Genomic DNA, 17,728 nt, shown 5'->3' on the forward strand with positions numbered 1-17,728 from the left:
GCTGTAACTAAATGCTGGTCCATCCAACAGCTATTACACTGAACTTCAGGGACCAATGGTGGTAACTCTTGTTCATGTACCAGAAGAGCTTGTCCTATTTAGGGACCAGGCTATGTGTTGTGTCTAGCTCTACAAGACACTGTTTTCTGTCCCTGCACCAATTTACACTGAAGTGTGATTTGTACACTTCACCTGTTGGGTATATATAATATTTGCTTGCTAATAACCTTACATGTCTACTGTGCACAGATGAGCTATATACCAGAAGACTTGATAAAACAAAAAGGTGGGACCATGTAGGAATAAGTAGTTTGAACATTATCAGTATACTTGTATGTGACTTGTGACTTGGTAGTTTAAAGAAAATAACATTAATCTTAATACAGTTTTACTAAAATAACCAGTTTTTACTTCCCTTCCAACGTTCCTGATGCATACTGTAGATTATTACCATGCTAGATTACAGATGTGCCTTTAAGGGGATATAAACATGTTTCTTTGTTTTATGCTTGCATATTTTATTTTAAAAACATATTTTATTTATTAATAAAAAAAAAGTTATTTAGGAGTGTCTTAAGTCATTTCATTGCAAACAAGAAGAATATGTAATTGATTTCAGTGTTTGAATAAGGTATAACCAATGAAATCTAATAGATAAAATGTAGATAAAATCCAGAATAAGTTTTCCCTTTATAGCTTCCCAAACTTGGTTTTCACAGTGATGGTTTCTTTTGCAGGAATTGAAAAACAGACCTATTTTCTTTCAAAGACCACTCCCTGTCTGTCTTCAGGTTGTGTGTGGTATTACAACTTGGCTCCATTCACTTCAATGGAACTGAGCTGCAGAACTACACCCAACCTGGAGATAGACAAGGAGCGGTCTTTGAAAGAAAAAAGGTCTGTTTTTCGATTCTTGGACAACCCAAGTCTCCAAAGGGTGAAGCATAAGGGTTTGTGCTTTATCTTCTAAAGCAGGGGTCCTCAAACTATGGTCCGCACACCACATGCGGCCCGTTCAGGACATTTATCCGTCCCGCTGCTGCCTAAGGACATCCCTGTGTCCTGGGCCGCCGGGAAGTAGCGCATGCAGGGACTTCACTGACGTCCCGTGCGTACGCCCATAGCAACGGAGCGCGGAGGTGCGGAGCAACGAGCAGGACGTGCGCTGGACAGCTTAGTAAGTGTTACCAGCGTCACGTTAGCTTTGGTGCTCCGACCACCTCTCCTCCGGGCCTGGGACTTACTGCTATGGCCGGACCGGAGGAGTGGTTGTCGGAGCACTGAAGTGGGGCAGAACACAGGCATACAGCCTCCAGCCATACACTGTATGGCTGGAGGCTGTATGTCTGTGGGGGAACATACTGCACCTAATGTGGGGAACTGCACTGCACCTAATATGGGGAGCTATAATGCACCTAATGTGGGGGAACTACACTGCACCTAATGTGGGGGAACTATACTGCACCTATTGTGGAGGAACTATACTGCACCTAATGTGGGGGAACTATACTGACCTAATGTGGGGGAACTATACTGCACTTAATGTGGGGGAACTATACTGCACCTAATGTGGGGAGCTATACTGCACCTAATGTGGGGAGCTATACTGCACCTAATGTTGGGGAACTATACTGCACCTAATGTGGAGGAACTATACTGCACCTAATGTGGGGGAACTATACTACACCTAATGTGGGGGAACTATATTGCACCCAATGGGGAGAACTATACTGCACCAAATGTGGAGAACTGTACTGCACCTAATGTGGGGGAACTGTACTGCACCTAATGTGGGGGAACTGTACTACACCTAATGTGGGGGAACTATACTGCACCTAACACCTAATGTGGGGTAAATGTACTGCACCTTATGTGGGGGAACTGTACTGCATCTAATGGGGGGAACTGTACTGCAGCTAATGTGGGGGAACTGTACTGCACCTAATGTGGGGTAACTTCACTGCACCTAATGTGGGGGAACTGTACTGCACCTAATGTGGGGGAACTGTACTGCACCTAATGGGGGGAACTGTACTGCACCTAATGTGGGGGAACTGTACTGCACCTAATGTGGGGGAACTGTACTGCACCTAATGTGGGGGAACTTCACTGCACCTAATGTGGGAGGAACTGTACTGCACCTAATGTAGGGGAACTGTACTGCACCTGATGTGGGGGAACTGTACTGCCAACCCTAATGTGGGGGAACTATACTGCCAACCCTAATGTGGGGGAACTACAACCTAATGTGGGGGATCTATACTGCCAACCTAATGTGGGGGGGGAACTATGCTGCGTACTTAAAGGGGTAGTCCACTAATAAGATATATAAGTGGGCATAATAATTTGTTCTTGTTTTTTTTTTTTTATCTATAGTCCGGCCCTCCAACGGTCTGAGGGACCGTGAACTGGCACCACGTTTAAAAAGTTTGAGGACCCCTGTTCTACAGGTATATGTTTTATCTTTTATCAGATTATAATATTAAGCTTCGAAGCAGTATATGTAAAGGAGAAGCAGACAAAGGTATTTTATAGGCTCAATTGTATATGCTCAGGTGAATAAGTAAAGATACATTTCAAGCCAATACATTCACCTGGAAAGCTTGTGTGGGAAGGTGCAACAGTTTTAGGAAAAACTTATTTTTGCGTGGTTTGCTGCCATGGATCCTGTCTGGTTAACCAGACTGGAGGCAGTATTATACATGCAGAGAGCACTGGAGAAAGAGATGGACTTTATTTCACCATTGTCTCTAAAAATGATGTTCAATTTACAATAAGAAGAGATTAACATTTGATATGATAGTCTTAAAGGGGTTGTCCACAGGCTAAGGCATAAGTGTCATTGTGGGGGGTGGGAATCCGCTGCAGTCTCTAGAACGGGGCCTATCTCTTACATCTGAATGCTCCGGGCTCCCACCTTCCAAAACTTACTAGTCTTGGCAGTAATTGGCTTCCTGCCTCAGATAAGAACAGCCTCAGCTGGTGATTGGTTGAGCGGCCATCACTTCCGAGATCTGATCGTCACGGAATGTGGGGGCTAGCACGCTTAGAGCCCAAGGTGTCCCCTTTTATAGCGGTCCCAGCAGTGTTATTAGTAGGAACGTGTAAGATGCTAAAGTAAGATGTGTTAAAGGGGTATTCCAGGGAAAAACTATATATATATATATATCTCAACTGGCTCCAGTAAGTTAAACAGATTTGTAAATTACTTCTATAAAAAAATCTTAATCCTTCCTGTAGTTATCAGCTGCTGAATTTGAGTTGTTCTTTTCTGTCTGACCACAGTGCTCTCTGCTGACACCTCTGCTTGTCTCAGGAACTGTCCAGAGTAGGAGCAATTTTTGAAAATTGGCTGCCAAGGGGAACTTGAGCAAAGAAGTTTGGGTACCACTGACTTAGACCAGTTTTTCCCAACCAGTGTGCCTTTAGCTGCTGAGAGTTGTAGTTTTGCAACAGCTGGCAGGACACGTTGGTCGGGAAACACTGGCTTAGACATTCAGGGAATAATACTGAATAAAATACAGAAAAGGGACTACTTTATATAGGATTACATTAACATGTTAACACCTGGAAGGAAGCATACATGCATACAATTCATCAACAGATGCTTCTTTGCTTTTTGTGATATAATACATGTACATGAAAAGGTTAAGCTAAGGTAGGCAAAAGCACAAACAAGGACCTAAAGCACAAACAAGGGCCTGGGATTGATGAGTTCTCGGTAACACAATCTGATGATTAGTCATGCCCGTCTGACTCCCTTCAAAATGGCATTAAAACTTAATTATAAGACATTTATAGCTGCATTTATCGTCTGAAGAATGAGCCTTTAAATGAGAAAGGTTACTATGGCTCGAAATGATTTATATGATGACAATAAAAATATGGATTCAAAACCATTGCATTTTATAGACACAGAGGGGATGATAATCCCAAATCGGCTAAACCTTAGAAAGTCTAAGATTGCGCCCAATTTTTAACTGTGGCTCAGGCTGTTTGAAAAGCTGGCACATCTTTCACTGCCTACTCTAAATTTGCACTATAAGTCAACCCCCCCCAGGTGAGCAAGGTGCACAAGTGTTTAAAAATGGTGTACAACACATTGAAAATGTGATGCAAATCTTTTTTTAAGAAGGAGGGGGGGGGGGGGGGGCAAATTACTCTAGATATTTGGAGCAAGCAGTTTAGATTATCTCCCCCATTAACCTTAAAGGGGTTATTCAGGAAAAAAAATGTTTTATATATCAACTGGTTCCAGAAAGTTAAACAGATTTGTAAATTACTTCTATTATAAAAACTTAATCCTTTCAGTACTTATGAGCTTCTGAAGTTAAGGTTGTTCTTTTCTGTCTAAGTCCTCTCTGATGACACGTGTCTCGGGAAACACCCAGTTTAGAAGCAAATCCCCATAGCAAACCTCTTCTAAACTGGGCGTTTCCCGAGACACATGTCATCAGAGAGCACTTAGACAGAAAAGAACAACCTTAACTTCAGAAGCTCATAAGTACTGAAAGGATTAAGATTTTTTAATAGAAGTAATTTACAAATCTGTTTAACTTTCTGGAGCCAGTTGATATATATAAACATTTTTTTTCCTGGATAACCCTTTAATTGATGCCTGTGCTGTGGGTGTCTTTATTTATGGAAACACCCAAATGGGTTGGAATGGCCGAAGTAAGTGGTGTTGAGCTGCAATACCAGACTCTGCTTACTGTTTCTAGAAGAAAGCAGATGTGTTTTATTTTTATCTTATACAATCCCTTTAACCCCTTAAGGACCCGGCCATTCTTCATTTGTGCACTTTCAATTTTTCACTTACAGACCAGTATGGAGGCTTGTTTTTGCCCCACCATTTTTACTTTGTAATGACATCAATAATTGCACCACAAAATCTATCGTACAACCCAAAAAAAAATTTTTGTGGGGCAAAATTGAAAAAAACAAAATGCAATTTTGTAACTTTTGGGTGCTTTCGATTCTATGCAGTGCACTTTTGGGTAAAAATGACACCTTACATCTATACGATTAATATCATGCCCAAATTATATAGGTTTTATTTTGCTTTACTTCTTTTTAAAAATTACAACTCTTTGTACGATAATTAGCATGTTTTAATATGTCCTCTTCCAACCCCTATTCACCTGTATACAGGTGTGAGGGCTCATTTTTGCACCGTGATCTGTAGTTTTTATTGGAATCATTTATTTTATGTTGGGACTTTTTAATCACTGTTTATACATTTTTTGGGGGGTATACAAAATTACCAAAAATATTTTATTTAGGTATACACCATTAACCGTGCGGTTTAATTAACATGATATTTTTATATACTACATATACCACATGTTTATGTTTATTTTTGTTTACATATATTTTTTTTCAAATGGGAAAAGGGAGATTAAAGGAAATATGCAGCAAAAAAAACATCCCCTATCCACAGGATAGGGGATAAGTGTCTGATCGCGGGGGGTCCGCGGCTCTCCTGTGCAGGAGGCGTGTTGGCCACAGCATGAAGTTGTGTTCGACACCCCCCCTCCATGTATCTCTATGGGAGAGGCGTTCGTGCCTCCCAGCCTCTCCCATAGCATTGTATGAAGGGGGCGCGTCGGTCGAGCTCAGTGAGCGCGGCAATGCTGGGGTCCCATTCGGGAGATTGCGGGGGCCCCAGCGGTCAGACCCCCCGTGATCAGACACTTATCGCCTATCCAGTGGATAGGGGATATGTTTTTTTTTGCTGCAGGTGTCCTTATTTTTATTAGTGAAGTGGTTAATTCACATTTATTATCTTTTTTTTCAAACTTTTTTTACGCTATTTTTAGGGGACTATAACATGCAATCATTAGATTGCATATACTGAACAATGCTATGCCATATCATAGCATTGATCAGTGTTATCGGTGCTTGATTGCTCCACCCTGCCATGGCTGACTGGAGCATCGGAGCACCGATTGGACAGCAAGGAGGCAGGTAAGGGTCCTCCCGCTGTCTTGTCAGCTGATTGGGACACCACGGTTTAATTGCCGGGATTGATTTTTTTAACTTTAAGCAGACAAGGGGAGAAGGGCGTACATGTAGGACCATAGTGAGCACAGAGGAGTGCTAGTCTCACTTTCCCTACCTGGACATTGTCCCTGCCTTTGCTTCAGCTGGGACAAAGACAATGCTGCAGTCGGACAAGATTATGTTCTGCATAGTATGGGGACCCATAGTGGTCCTTTTTTTTGTAAGCCATGATTTCTATAAAAAGGAAATAAACAATTTGTGTAAAGTATATGAAAGAAGGTTTTTGATTCTGGCAGTGTCCCTATAAAGAGGTTGTTCAGACTTTTTTTTTTTTTTGGGGGGGGGGGGGGGGGTGGCGGGGTAATTTTTAAAGTTACATTCCTAACCAATCCCCCACTGCGGATCTTCCGATGTTCACCATGTCTCACTATGTTCACCTGCTCTTCACTTCGTGGTCCTGTCTTGACACAGAGGAAATGTCCACAAAGCCACTCACTGGTTCAGGCAGGTCACCTGTGTGTCCCAACCAAGCCTGTGGGCACTCCATGAAGGTCATGCTTGGCATAGCCCTTCTATCTAGAGCCTACACGGACAGCTAATGGGTGTTTGGGTATGCTGAGAGTTGTAGTTTTGCAACAGCTGAAGGTGCCCTGGTTGGAAAACACTGGTCTAGAGCCATAGAAGTTTGAAATTCAACACCTCTATGTTCAGAGCATGCAGAGCTGATTTCCACAGAATAAGCAGTGAAAGGAGATTTCCAGGATGTGATTAGTGAGGTTAATGACCTTCCCCAAGGAGAACAAAGAAGATTTACTTTAATTATTCACAGTGTCTCTTCTTCTGAGCTGATAACAATACATGAATATAACTAAAAAAAAGTCTCCAGCTGTAAGATAGTATCCTGTCAGCCATTGTCTGCACCTCTTTCTGAACTCCATCAGTAATATATCATTCTAATTTCTCATTTCAGTGCAGGGTTCCATTGGTCATCTTAAGAATAAGGGTATCAGTATGTGCCCCTTGTGCCTCTGAAGCCTGGCAGGTGACGGGTACACATAAACAGCACACAGTCTCAGTCTCTTGTGAATACACATTCTTAGTCCACATTCCCATTCTCTTGTGTCTGCTGCTAATGATAATTCTCCAAGCTTATTCAGGTGTTGCCTAGTAAACATAGACCGAAAAACACTCAATAAATAAGTCAAATAGAAAACCCAGTTTCCAGGATTGCTAGTCAGGAATTTGAGAAAACCCTTTTGGCAGTCGTAATGACTTGTATAAGGCTTGTCACCCACCTGTCACAAAATAGCTGGGACTTAGAAACAGCAGTGGATGACTCTAAGGCTGCTTTCACACTTTGCCGTAGCTCTGTTACAAACGGACGTTAATGTTAATGTAAATTTTTCAAACTTTTTCTGCCATTAACGTTCGTTATTGTAACGGAGCTAAACGGGTGTACTAACGGACAAAGAGGATCCCATTCACTTGAATGGGATTCCTCTAACGTCCGTTAGTACACCCTATATTGCGGACGGAACTAGCGTGAGAAAAAGACGGTGCAAACACAATTCTTTCTCCCGCTAGCTCCATAACGGCCGTCACACTAACGGAACAATATGTAGTGTGAAATGATACAGCATGGCACCCTCATAAATAGCTCGCATATAAGCGTATTCATTGTAGATCATTATAATTTCAAAGTCCATTTTACTTTGTTAAAAAATTTAAATACACAGACAGTTATACAGATTTGTCAAATTTTAAAGTTTAAAACCTTCATGTACTTATCAGCTGCTGTATGCTCCAGAGGAAGTTGTGTAGTTCTTTCCAGTCTGACCACAGTACTTTCTACTGACACCTCTGTCCATGTCAAGAACTGTCCCGAGCAGGGATGGTTCGCTATGGGCATTTGCTCCTGCTCTAGACAGTTCCGGACATGGATAGAGGTGGCAGCAAAGATCATTGTGGCAAGACTGGAAAGAACTACACAACTTCCTCTGAAGCATACAGCAGCTGATAAGTACTTGAAGGATTTAAGATTTTTAAATACTAGTAATTTACAAATTTGTTTAACTTTCTGCCGCCAGTTGATTTAATTTTTTTTCCTATGCAGTACCCCTTTAACTTCTTAACGACGCAGGACGTATATTTACGTCCTGAGCCGGCTCCCGCAATACAACACGGGGTCACGTGGTGACCCCGTGTCATATCGGGTCTGTCTCGGAGGCCATAAACAGCCGGGACCCGCGGCTAATACCGGACATCACCGATCGCGGTGATGCCCAGTATTAACCCTTCAGAAGCGGCGATCAAAGTTGACCGCCGCATCTGAAGTGAAACCGAAAGCATCCTGGCAGCTCAGTCGGGCTGTTCAGGACTGCTGCGGTGAAATCGCGGCGTCCCGAACAGCTTGCAGGACACCAGGAGGATCCCTACCTTCCTCCTGCGTGTCCGATCGCCGAATAACTGCGCTATGCCTGAGATCCAAGCAGGAGCAGTTCAGTGGCGATAACACTGATCAATGCCATGTTAATGCATGGCAGTGATCAGTGTAGGAAATCAGTGTGTGCAATGTTATAGTCCCCTATGGGGGGCTATAACATTGCAAATAAAAAGTGAAAAAAGTGTTAATAAATGTGATTTAACCCCTTCCCTAATAAAAGTCAGAATCACCCCCCTTTTCCCATAAAAAAAAAAACGATGTAAATGAAAATAAATATAACATACATTGTAGTATCACATATAGTGTATTTTGTAGTATAACATATGTAGTATCGCCACGTGTTTAAATGTCCAAACTACAAAAATATATTGTTAATTAAACCGCATGGTCAATGGTGTACATGTCAAAAAAATTCCTAAGTCCAAAATAGACACACACATAGTTACGACAGAGCGCGCTCCCATGTGAATACACCTTTAAAGCGAATTCTGATTTGCATGCAGAGTATTATTTCCATGGAGAAAGCCTTCTCTGTCCTTACTTCACAAGTTTAAAAGCTTCTTATAATCTGTCTGCAAAAACTGCTTCCACAATTGCCTCTGATTTCAGTCTTTCTTTTTAGTGCAGTTTTTCAAGTGTTTTTTTCAAACTCCCATTGATTTCAATGTGAGCTTCCAAGCAGAACTGCTCTGAAATGTGACATCACTTCTTTTTTTGTTTTTTAGACTGTTGATCATTGACAAGTAAAAACAAAACTACAGATTATGAAACAAAGCAGGTAGAGTATTGCCAGTATCATGGGTGCGGCACCCTTTACCCTTTATGATACACAAACTGACAGATGCCACCTTCTAACTTTACCAGGCTGCTTCCAGCCTACATAATGCTGAAGCCCTAAACATGCTGCTGCTGCAATCAGAATCAAACCTGGCACGGACTGCTTAAAGGGGTACTCCACTGGAAAACTATATATATTTTTTTAAATCAACAGGTGCCACAAAGTTAAACAGATATGTAAATTACTTCAATTTAAAAATCTTAATCGTTCCAGTACTTATCTGCTGCTCCACAGGAAGTTGCATTTCTTGCTGAAACCATTTTCTGTCTGACCACAGTGCTCTCTGCTGACACCTCTGTCCATGTCAGGAACTGTCCAGAGCAGGAGAGGTTTTCTATGGGGATAAGCTTGTACTCTGGACAGTTCCTGACATGGACAGAGGTGTCAGCAGAGAGCACTGTGGTCAAACTGGAAAGAACTACACAACTTCCTCTGGAGCATCCAGCAGCTGATAAGTACTGGAAGGATTAAGATTTTTAAATAGAAGTAATTTAAAAATCTGTTTAACTTTGTGGCACCAGTTGATTTAAAAAAAAAATTCCACTGGAGTACCCCTTTAAGTCTCTTTCTGTTACACAGTCAGACTGGAACTTTGCCGTGGGGGCAGTGCAGAAAACAAGCCTACCACTGACTGGCTGAGAGTTGGCCAACTATCACTAGGCTTGACTCCTACATGCAATCAGGACAGGGACTGGTTCACCACCTTTGCTGGACTAGAAATGTGCACTGAACAGATGAGCCAAGCAGGGCTATGCTTCATTTGTGCTCTGCTCCCTCCAAACACATCTGCTGGAAACATGTAGTTATGAACACTAGAGGGCAAAAGCCACACTGACATTTATACCTCAGCCCACTAATGTTCAATACTCATTGTGACAGCAGGGGGCCCACTGATCACCTGTCAGATACTGGCTGTGATGTCACAATAATCTTTTCTTCATATGGATTCACAATAATGTTTCCTGTTTTCTTGTGAGTTCTGTTGTGATGCTACAGTATGTTCTTTTCTGTCTAAGTGCTCTCTGATGACACGTGTGTCGGGAACCACTCAGTTTAGAAGCAAATCCCCATAGCAAACCTATTCTACTGTGTGCAGTTCCCGAGAAAAGCAGAGATGTCAGCAGAGAGCACTGTTGCCAGACAGAAAACAACAACTCAACTTCAGCAGCTGATAATTTTTGAAAGGATTAAGATTTTTTTATAGAATTAATTTTCAAATCTGTTTAACTTTCTGGAGCCAGTTGATATAAAAAAAAAAGTTTTTTCCTAGATAACCCCTTTAAGGCCCTTAGACCTTTCCTGTTAAGTTTTATCCTGCAATCCATGTACTAGTTTAATAGCTCTTCTCTGAACGCTCTCCAAAATATCTATATCCTTCAAGGGATACGGCCTCCAGTACTTCGCACATCCTGACCTTATATCTCAACCTCATATCCCGGCCTTGTATCCCATCCTCATATCCCATCCCCATATCCCGACTTTATATACCAACCTGATATCCCATCCACATATCCTGACCTTTCATCCTTTCTTCATATCCTGTCCTTAGTACGGCAGGTTGTTTAAAAGTCTCAGGCAATCTCTGTAGCCCAAGAGTAAAGCAATTAGTAGATTTACCAGAAGTGTCAGATACTTGTATGGGACTTCAGAGAAAACCCCCCTCCCTCGCATAAGGCTACTTGCACAATACTCCGATACGTTCAGGGTCCTATTTTTCTTAGCGCCGAACCGACTTTGAACAGATCTGAACACAACAGACACCAACGGGTCCCAATGACTGTGAATGGGGCCAAGTAGGAGTGGAGAAAAATTAGGACATGCAGGATTTTTTTTCTACACTCAACATCCGTGATTTAAACAGGCTTTCCTCAGAGCTCAATGCTAATGTGAACTCGGCCTAAGAGGGTGGGTTTTGGTTAATTTAACTCTACTATATTCTTAGGTCACATATAAGTAACATGTGTACCAAGTTTCATTGAAAACCCTTCAATAGGAGTGAAACAACTAATTGATTAATTGATAACTAATCGATTATAAAAATCGCAGTCAACTATTTTCATTAGTTCTAAAGTTCACATATACAGTCATGGCCGTAAATGTTGGCAACCTTGACATTTTTCAAGAAAATTAAGTATTTCTCACAGAAAAGGATTGCTATACACATGTTTTGCTATACACATGTCTATTACCTTTGTGTGTATTGGAACTAAGCCAAAAAAGGGAGGAAAAAAGCAAATTGGGCATAATGTCATACCAAACTCCAAAAATGGGTTGTAACATGTGTACCAAGTTTCATGCTAATATCTTTAGTTGTTCGGAAGTGATGCTGGAACATACACACATTGGCCCTCATTTACTATTGCAAACCCAACATGTTTTGTCGGGTTGTGCGCTAGATTCTGTCGCATTGCGCCAGAAATTCAGTCTGCACCAGAATTTGCGCCAGCATTGAAAAAACCCAGACTAACCCTCTGTTTTGCTATGAAAAGGGGGCGTGGCTGCCATGAAAAGGGGGTGTGGTCTCAAAAGGAGCATGTTCACGACATTTTCACAAAAAACCAACATATTTACTAAGGTTTTCACATAAAATGTGGTGGATTTGAGTTGATGAAAATCCCACAGATAAGAGCAAAGTGTGGGGAAAGTGGAACATTTAGGAAAACCTTAGTAAATACCGTGGAAAATAAATTGTAGAGAATTAAAACCCACAAGAAAACCTACACTCCACTCTTAGTAAATAAGGGCCATTGAGTTTTATATACAGTCATGGTCGTAAATGTTGGCACCCCAGAAATTTTTCTAGAAAATGAAGTATTTCTCACAGAAAAGGATTGCAGTAACACATGTTTCACTATACACATGTTTCTTCCCTTTGTGTGTATTGGAACTAAACCAAAAAAGGAAGGAAAAAAAGCAAATTGGACATAATGTCACACCAAACTCCAACAATGGGCTGGACCAAATTATTAACACCTTTTCAAAATTGTGGATAAATAAGATTGTTTCAAGCATGTGATGCTCCTTTAAACTCACCTGGGGCAAGGAACAGGTGTGAGCAATATAAAAATCATACCTGAAAGCAGATAAAAAGGAGAGAAGTTCACTGAATCTTTGCATTGTGTCTCTGTGTGTGCCACACTAAGCATGGACAACAGAAAAAGGAGAAGAGAACTGACTGAGGACTTGAAAACCCAAATTGTGGAAAAATATCAACAATCTCAAGGTTAAAAGTCCATCTCCAGAGATCTAGATTTGCCTTTGTCCACAGTGCGAAACATTATCAAGAAGTTTGCAACCCATGGCACTGTAGCTAATCTCCCTGGGTGTGGACGGAGGAGAAAAAGCGATGAAAGGTATCAACGCAGGATAGTCCGGATGGTGGATAAGCAGCCCCAAACAAGTTCCAAAGATATTCAAGCTGTCCTGCAGGCACAGGGAACATCAGTGTCAGCGCAAACTATCTGTCGACATTTAAATGAAAAGAAACTCTATGGCAGGAGACCCAGGAGGACCCCACTGCTGACACAGAGACATAAAAAAGCAAGACTACATTTAGCAAAAATGAACTTGAGGAAGCCAAAATCCTTCTGGGAAAATGTCTTGTGGACAGATTAGACCAAGATAGACCTTTTTGGTAAAGCCCATCATTCTACTGTTTACCGAAAACAGAATGAGGCCTACAAAGAAATGAACACAGTACCTACAGTGAAATATGGTGGAGGTTCAATGATGTTTTGGGGTTTAGCTGCCTCTGGCACTAGGTGCTTTGAATGTGTGCAAGACATCATGAAATCTGAGGATTACCAACGGATTTTGGGTCGCTGTGTACAGCCCAGAGTCAGAAAGCTGGGTTTGCGTCCAAGATCTTGGGTCTTCCAGCAGGACAATGACCCCAAACATATGTCAAAAAGCACCCAGAAATGGATGGCAACAAAGCGCTGGAGAGTTCTGAAGTGGCCAGCAATGAGTCCAGATCTAAATCCCATTGAACACCTGTGGAGAATCTTAAAATTGCTGTAGGCAAAAGGTGCCCTTCCAATAAGAGACCTGGAGCAGTTTGCAAAGGAAGAGTGGTCCAACATTCCGGCTGAGAGGTGTAAGAAGCTTATTGATGGTTATAGGAAGCCACTGATTTCAGTTATTTTTTCCAAAGGGTGTGCAACCAACTATTAAGTTAAGGGTGCCAACAATTTTGTCCAGCCCATTTTTGGAGTTTGGTGTGACATTATGTTCAATTAGCTTTTTTCCTCCCTTTTTTGGTTTTGTTCCAATACACACAAAGGGAATAAACATGTGTATAGCAAAATGACTGTGTGTGTGTGTGTATATATATATATATATATATATATATATATATATGTATATATTACTGTATGAGCAGGAGGCCTTTTGGTGCAGCACTGTGGCGACTTTAGCAATTTCGTAATGTTAGGCAACCCCTGCGGTGCAGCACACAATGGACTTCTGCTCATATACTTTTAATGTCCAGTAGCTGCAAGACCCGGGGCTTTGAATGCCAGATTTAGGGTATGTTCACACGCGCGGATTTTCAGCGTATTTTACCCTGCAGATCCGCTGGTGAAGGCCTGCTCTATGCTGGCTTTACATGTGCCTGCTCGTAGTGGCAATCCCCACTACCAGCAGGCATACTGCTATGTGCGAGTTGCAGTATACTTGCACATCGCGGGAGTTCTCTGCCTAACTCACAGCAGGGAGAGCGGCCTCGATGTGCAAGTACGCCGCGCACATAGCTGCAGTGTGTCTGCTGGTAGCGGCGTATTGCCTCTACCAGCAGGCACATGTAAAGCCAGCTTACAGCGGGGCCTTCACCAGCGGATCCGCAGCTAAATACGCTGCGAAAATCGTGTGAATGTACCCTTAGGGCTTCAACCCCATTAGCTGCCCAAGAGACACCTCAGGTACCTTTGTTGGACTTAGTGGCAAATACAAACTTTATAAAGTCACCTTCATGTGGCAAAAAGGTGGTGCCAAGCAGCTGGAGTGCCTCTTCCCTCTCGTCCTCTGCTGATTGGCATACAGGGATTCTCTTACAATCATTAAAGGGGTACTCCGGTGGAAAACTTTTTTTTTTTAATCAACAAGTGCCAGAAATCAACAAGTGCCAGAAACAGATTTGTAAATTACTTCTATTAAAAAATCTTAATCCTTCCAGTACTTATTAGCCACTGAATACTACAGAGGAAATTATTTTCTTTTTGGAACACAGAGCTCTCTGCTGACATCATGAGCACAGTGCTCTCTGCTGACATCTCTGTCCATTTTAAGAAATGTCCAGAGAAGGAGAAAATCCCCATAGCAAACGTGCTGCTCTGGACAGTTCCTAAAATGGACAGAGATGTCAGCAGAGAGCACTGTGCTCATGATGTCAGCAGAGAACACTGTGTTCCAAAAAGAAAATAATTTCCTCTGTAGTATTCAGCAGCTAATAAGTACTGGAAGGATTAAGATTTTTTTTAAATAGAAGTAATTTACAAATCTGTTTACATTTATGGCACCAGTTGATGTAAAAAAAAAAAAGTTTTCCACCGGAGTACCCCTTTAATGCTACACTGAGTGTATAGGAGAAGTTGTAATAAAATGAATATGAAGTACTTACTCCAATAATATTCTTACATCCTGCCTTAGATTTAGGGCCTATACTACAGGTGTCCAGTGGTGCCCACTTTAGTAATGACAGGTGATGGACTCTGTGTGACCAGGTTACACACCCATAATACCAGGGCAGACATCCTTGAATTGCTGCAGTGCAACTGTCTATGCATTTCACATGGGTGAATAGAAACTTCTATAAAAAGTATTTATATGTAACATCATTACCAGCAATGTATGTATCTCCTTAAGACATTGCACAGTAAGCTCTGACAATTGGTTTTATTCTTTTTTGTATAAAGTGAAGTGATCTGCTAACAAATTCCGGCTAGACAATTATAATAACCACATATATACAGCACAATAAAAGCTGGCATACTTGTTATAAATTATTTACATAACAAATGTCTAACATCTACAACAAAATATGCATATTTTTGACATACGGAACTATATGAGGTCAGCTCACCCGGTCTTGTTTGGTCATATTCATACTGCCTCTTTAGTCCTAGAGTATGTGAAAAAGGCTAAGTTAAAGGGGTACTCCACTACCCCAGCGTTCGGAACATTTTGTTCCGAATGTTGGGTGCGGGCTGCAGGGGTTGTGACATCATGGCCACACCCATTGTGATGTCACACCACGTCCCCTCAATGCAAGTCTATGGGAGGGGGCTTGGCAGCCACCACGCCCCCTCCCATAGACTTGCATTGAGGGGGTGTGGTGTGACGTCACAACCCCCGCAGCCCAAACGCAGTGTTTGGAACAAAATGTTCCAAACACTCGGGCAGTGGAGTACCCCTTTAACACAATACCTACTCTATCTATTCTGTAAGGTAGTAGTTAAAGAGGACCTTCCATCTTTCTTTGCAAAGATTGTGTTTACATCATGCTACGTTAACATGTTCAGTCTGTGAACATGCAAAGTTCCCAGCACACACACACATATATATATATATATATATATATATATATATATATATATATATATATCTACTAGGGGTGTGAATCGCCAAGAATTTGGCGATTAGATTCGAATCGCGATGCCAGTGTGGCGATTCGATATATCCCGATATATCGCAATACTGTCTAGGTGACGATACATCGCGATATATCCCGATTCTGTTTGAAAAACAATGTCTTTTACGCTTTTATTAAAACTTTATTTTTATTATTTTTTTTTTGGTACATTTTATTAGTCTTTTAGGAATCATTAGATTCCTCTGACAGATGAATAGAGTTCTATTGAACTCCATTCATCTGCGATCCATTGATAGAGCCTGGTCCAGCCAGGATCTATCAATGACAGAGCCACGGAGAGCCTACACATCTCCCTTTAGACGCCGCTGTCAGCTTTGACAGCGGCGATCTAAAGGGTTAATAGCCAGCCGCGGCGATCGCCGCATGCTGGCTATTAGCGGCGGCCCCCGGCTACTAAGAACAGCTGGGGACTGCAGAGTATGGAGCGGGCACGAGTCGGGAGCCCGCTCCATACACACTGAAGAGCACCGCATGCTGGATACTAGCGGCGGTGATGCATCAGCGGCCCCCGGGTACTGAAATCAGCCGGGGGCCGCAGAGTATTGAGTCGGAGCCCGCTCGATACATCCAGAGCGCCGCCGCCGCGTCAGATCCGGCTGACAAAATGTGGAACTTGTATCTCCTGATGCCCGGGACATGCTTTCTGTGCATCAGGAGATACAAATTCCACATCACTAAAGCGATTTTTCACTTGCCGATACTGAATCGATTCAAAATATTTTTGAATCGATTCAGTATCGGCAAGTGAAAAATCGCGATAATCGCGGGAATCGATTTTTTCTTACATCCCTAATATCTACAAACCCCATCAACCTGAAGGAGGCCTCTGTCTGGCGGGTATGTGGCAGCATATTTTTTCTGAATTTAAGACACAGCAAATATACATTTATCTGAACATTGCGTTGCAGTATACATTTATTTAAACATTGTGTCCAACTGCCTACGTATGTCACTGTATGGCTATAAGGAGGCATACTGGGGCATATATCTGAGGTATAGGAGGATTACTCTGACATATATATAATGTGAGCACAAACATGAACTCTAATAAGACAGTGTCAGATTTTGTAGCGACTTTTACAAAAGAAATGGTACTGCCCAATTGTCAACTTATCCATACATTTCCAAGAGGAATAACAGAGGGACAACACAGTGCAGAGCTTTAAGTGGAATTGCTAGAGCACTGTTATTAGAAAACACAAGCACCTACTAAAGCAGTCACATAAGAAGAGCTGACAGATCCTCTTTAAATGTGCTCTATTTGCATAGTCTCAGGAGAACCTCTGACAACCACCTGTCACACCTGGTATTATTGTACAGATGTAAAAATAATGTATCCACATATGGTAAGCCCAGGGCTCAAGTCCAGCAGGAACTCATGGGAACGGAGTTCCTGCACTTTTTCCACAGCAGGAACGCAGTTCCCATTAGAAGGAGTCCTGCAGGACCAGCCCTTAAAGCGTTACTCCGCCCCTAGACATGTTATCCCCTATTCAAAGGATCGGGGATAAGATGTCTTATCGCGGGGGTCCCGCTGCTGGGGATCTCGACTGTGGCACCCCAGACATCCGGTGCATGTAGCGAACTTTGCTCCGTGCCGGATGACTGGTGATGCAAGGCAGAGGCTTGTGACATCACAGTAATGCCCCCTCAATGCAAGTCTATGGTCGTCACGCCCCCTCCCATAGACTTGCATTGAGGGGCCGTGACCGTGACGTCACGAGCCTCTGAAGCTGCACCCAACGCTCTAAACAAATGTCGGGAGCAGCAAGGAGAAGAGCGGCAGGCCCCCCGG

At 42.3% G+C, this 17,728-nt stretch overlaps 1 long non-coding RNA gene across 1 annotated transcript in view; it reads left to right on the forward strand.

The window, feature by feature from the left end:
• LOC130355599 (uncharacterized) overlaps nt 1-17,728 on the forward strand; it is a 52,829-nt gene that overhangs the window by 22,261 nt on the left and 12,840 nt on the right. The window contains exon 2 of the long non-coding RNA XR_008888590.1: nt 2,377-2,450. This is a non-coding gene — a long non-coding RNA (uncharacterized LOC130355599). The remainder of the gene's footprint in view (nt 1-2,376; nt 2,451-17,728) is intronic.

Source organism: Hyla sarda, chromosome 2, assembly GCF_029499605.1.
Source record: "Hyla sarda isolate aHylSar1 chromosome 2, aHylSar1.hap1, whole genome shotgun sequence".
Taxonomy (NCBI): domain Eukaryota; kingdom Metazoa; phylum Chordata; class Amphibia; order Anura; family Hylidae; genus Hyla; species Hyla sarda.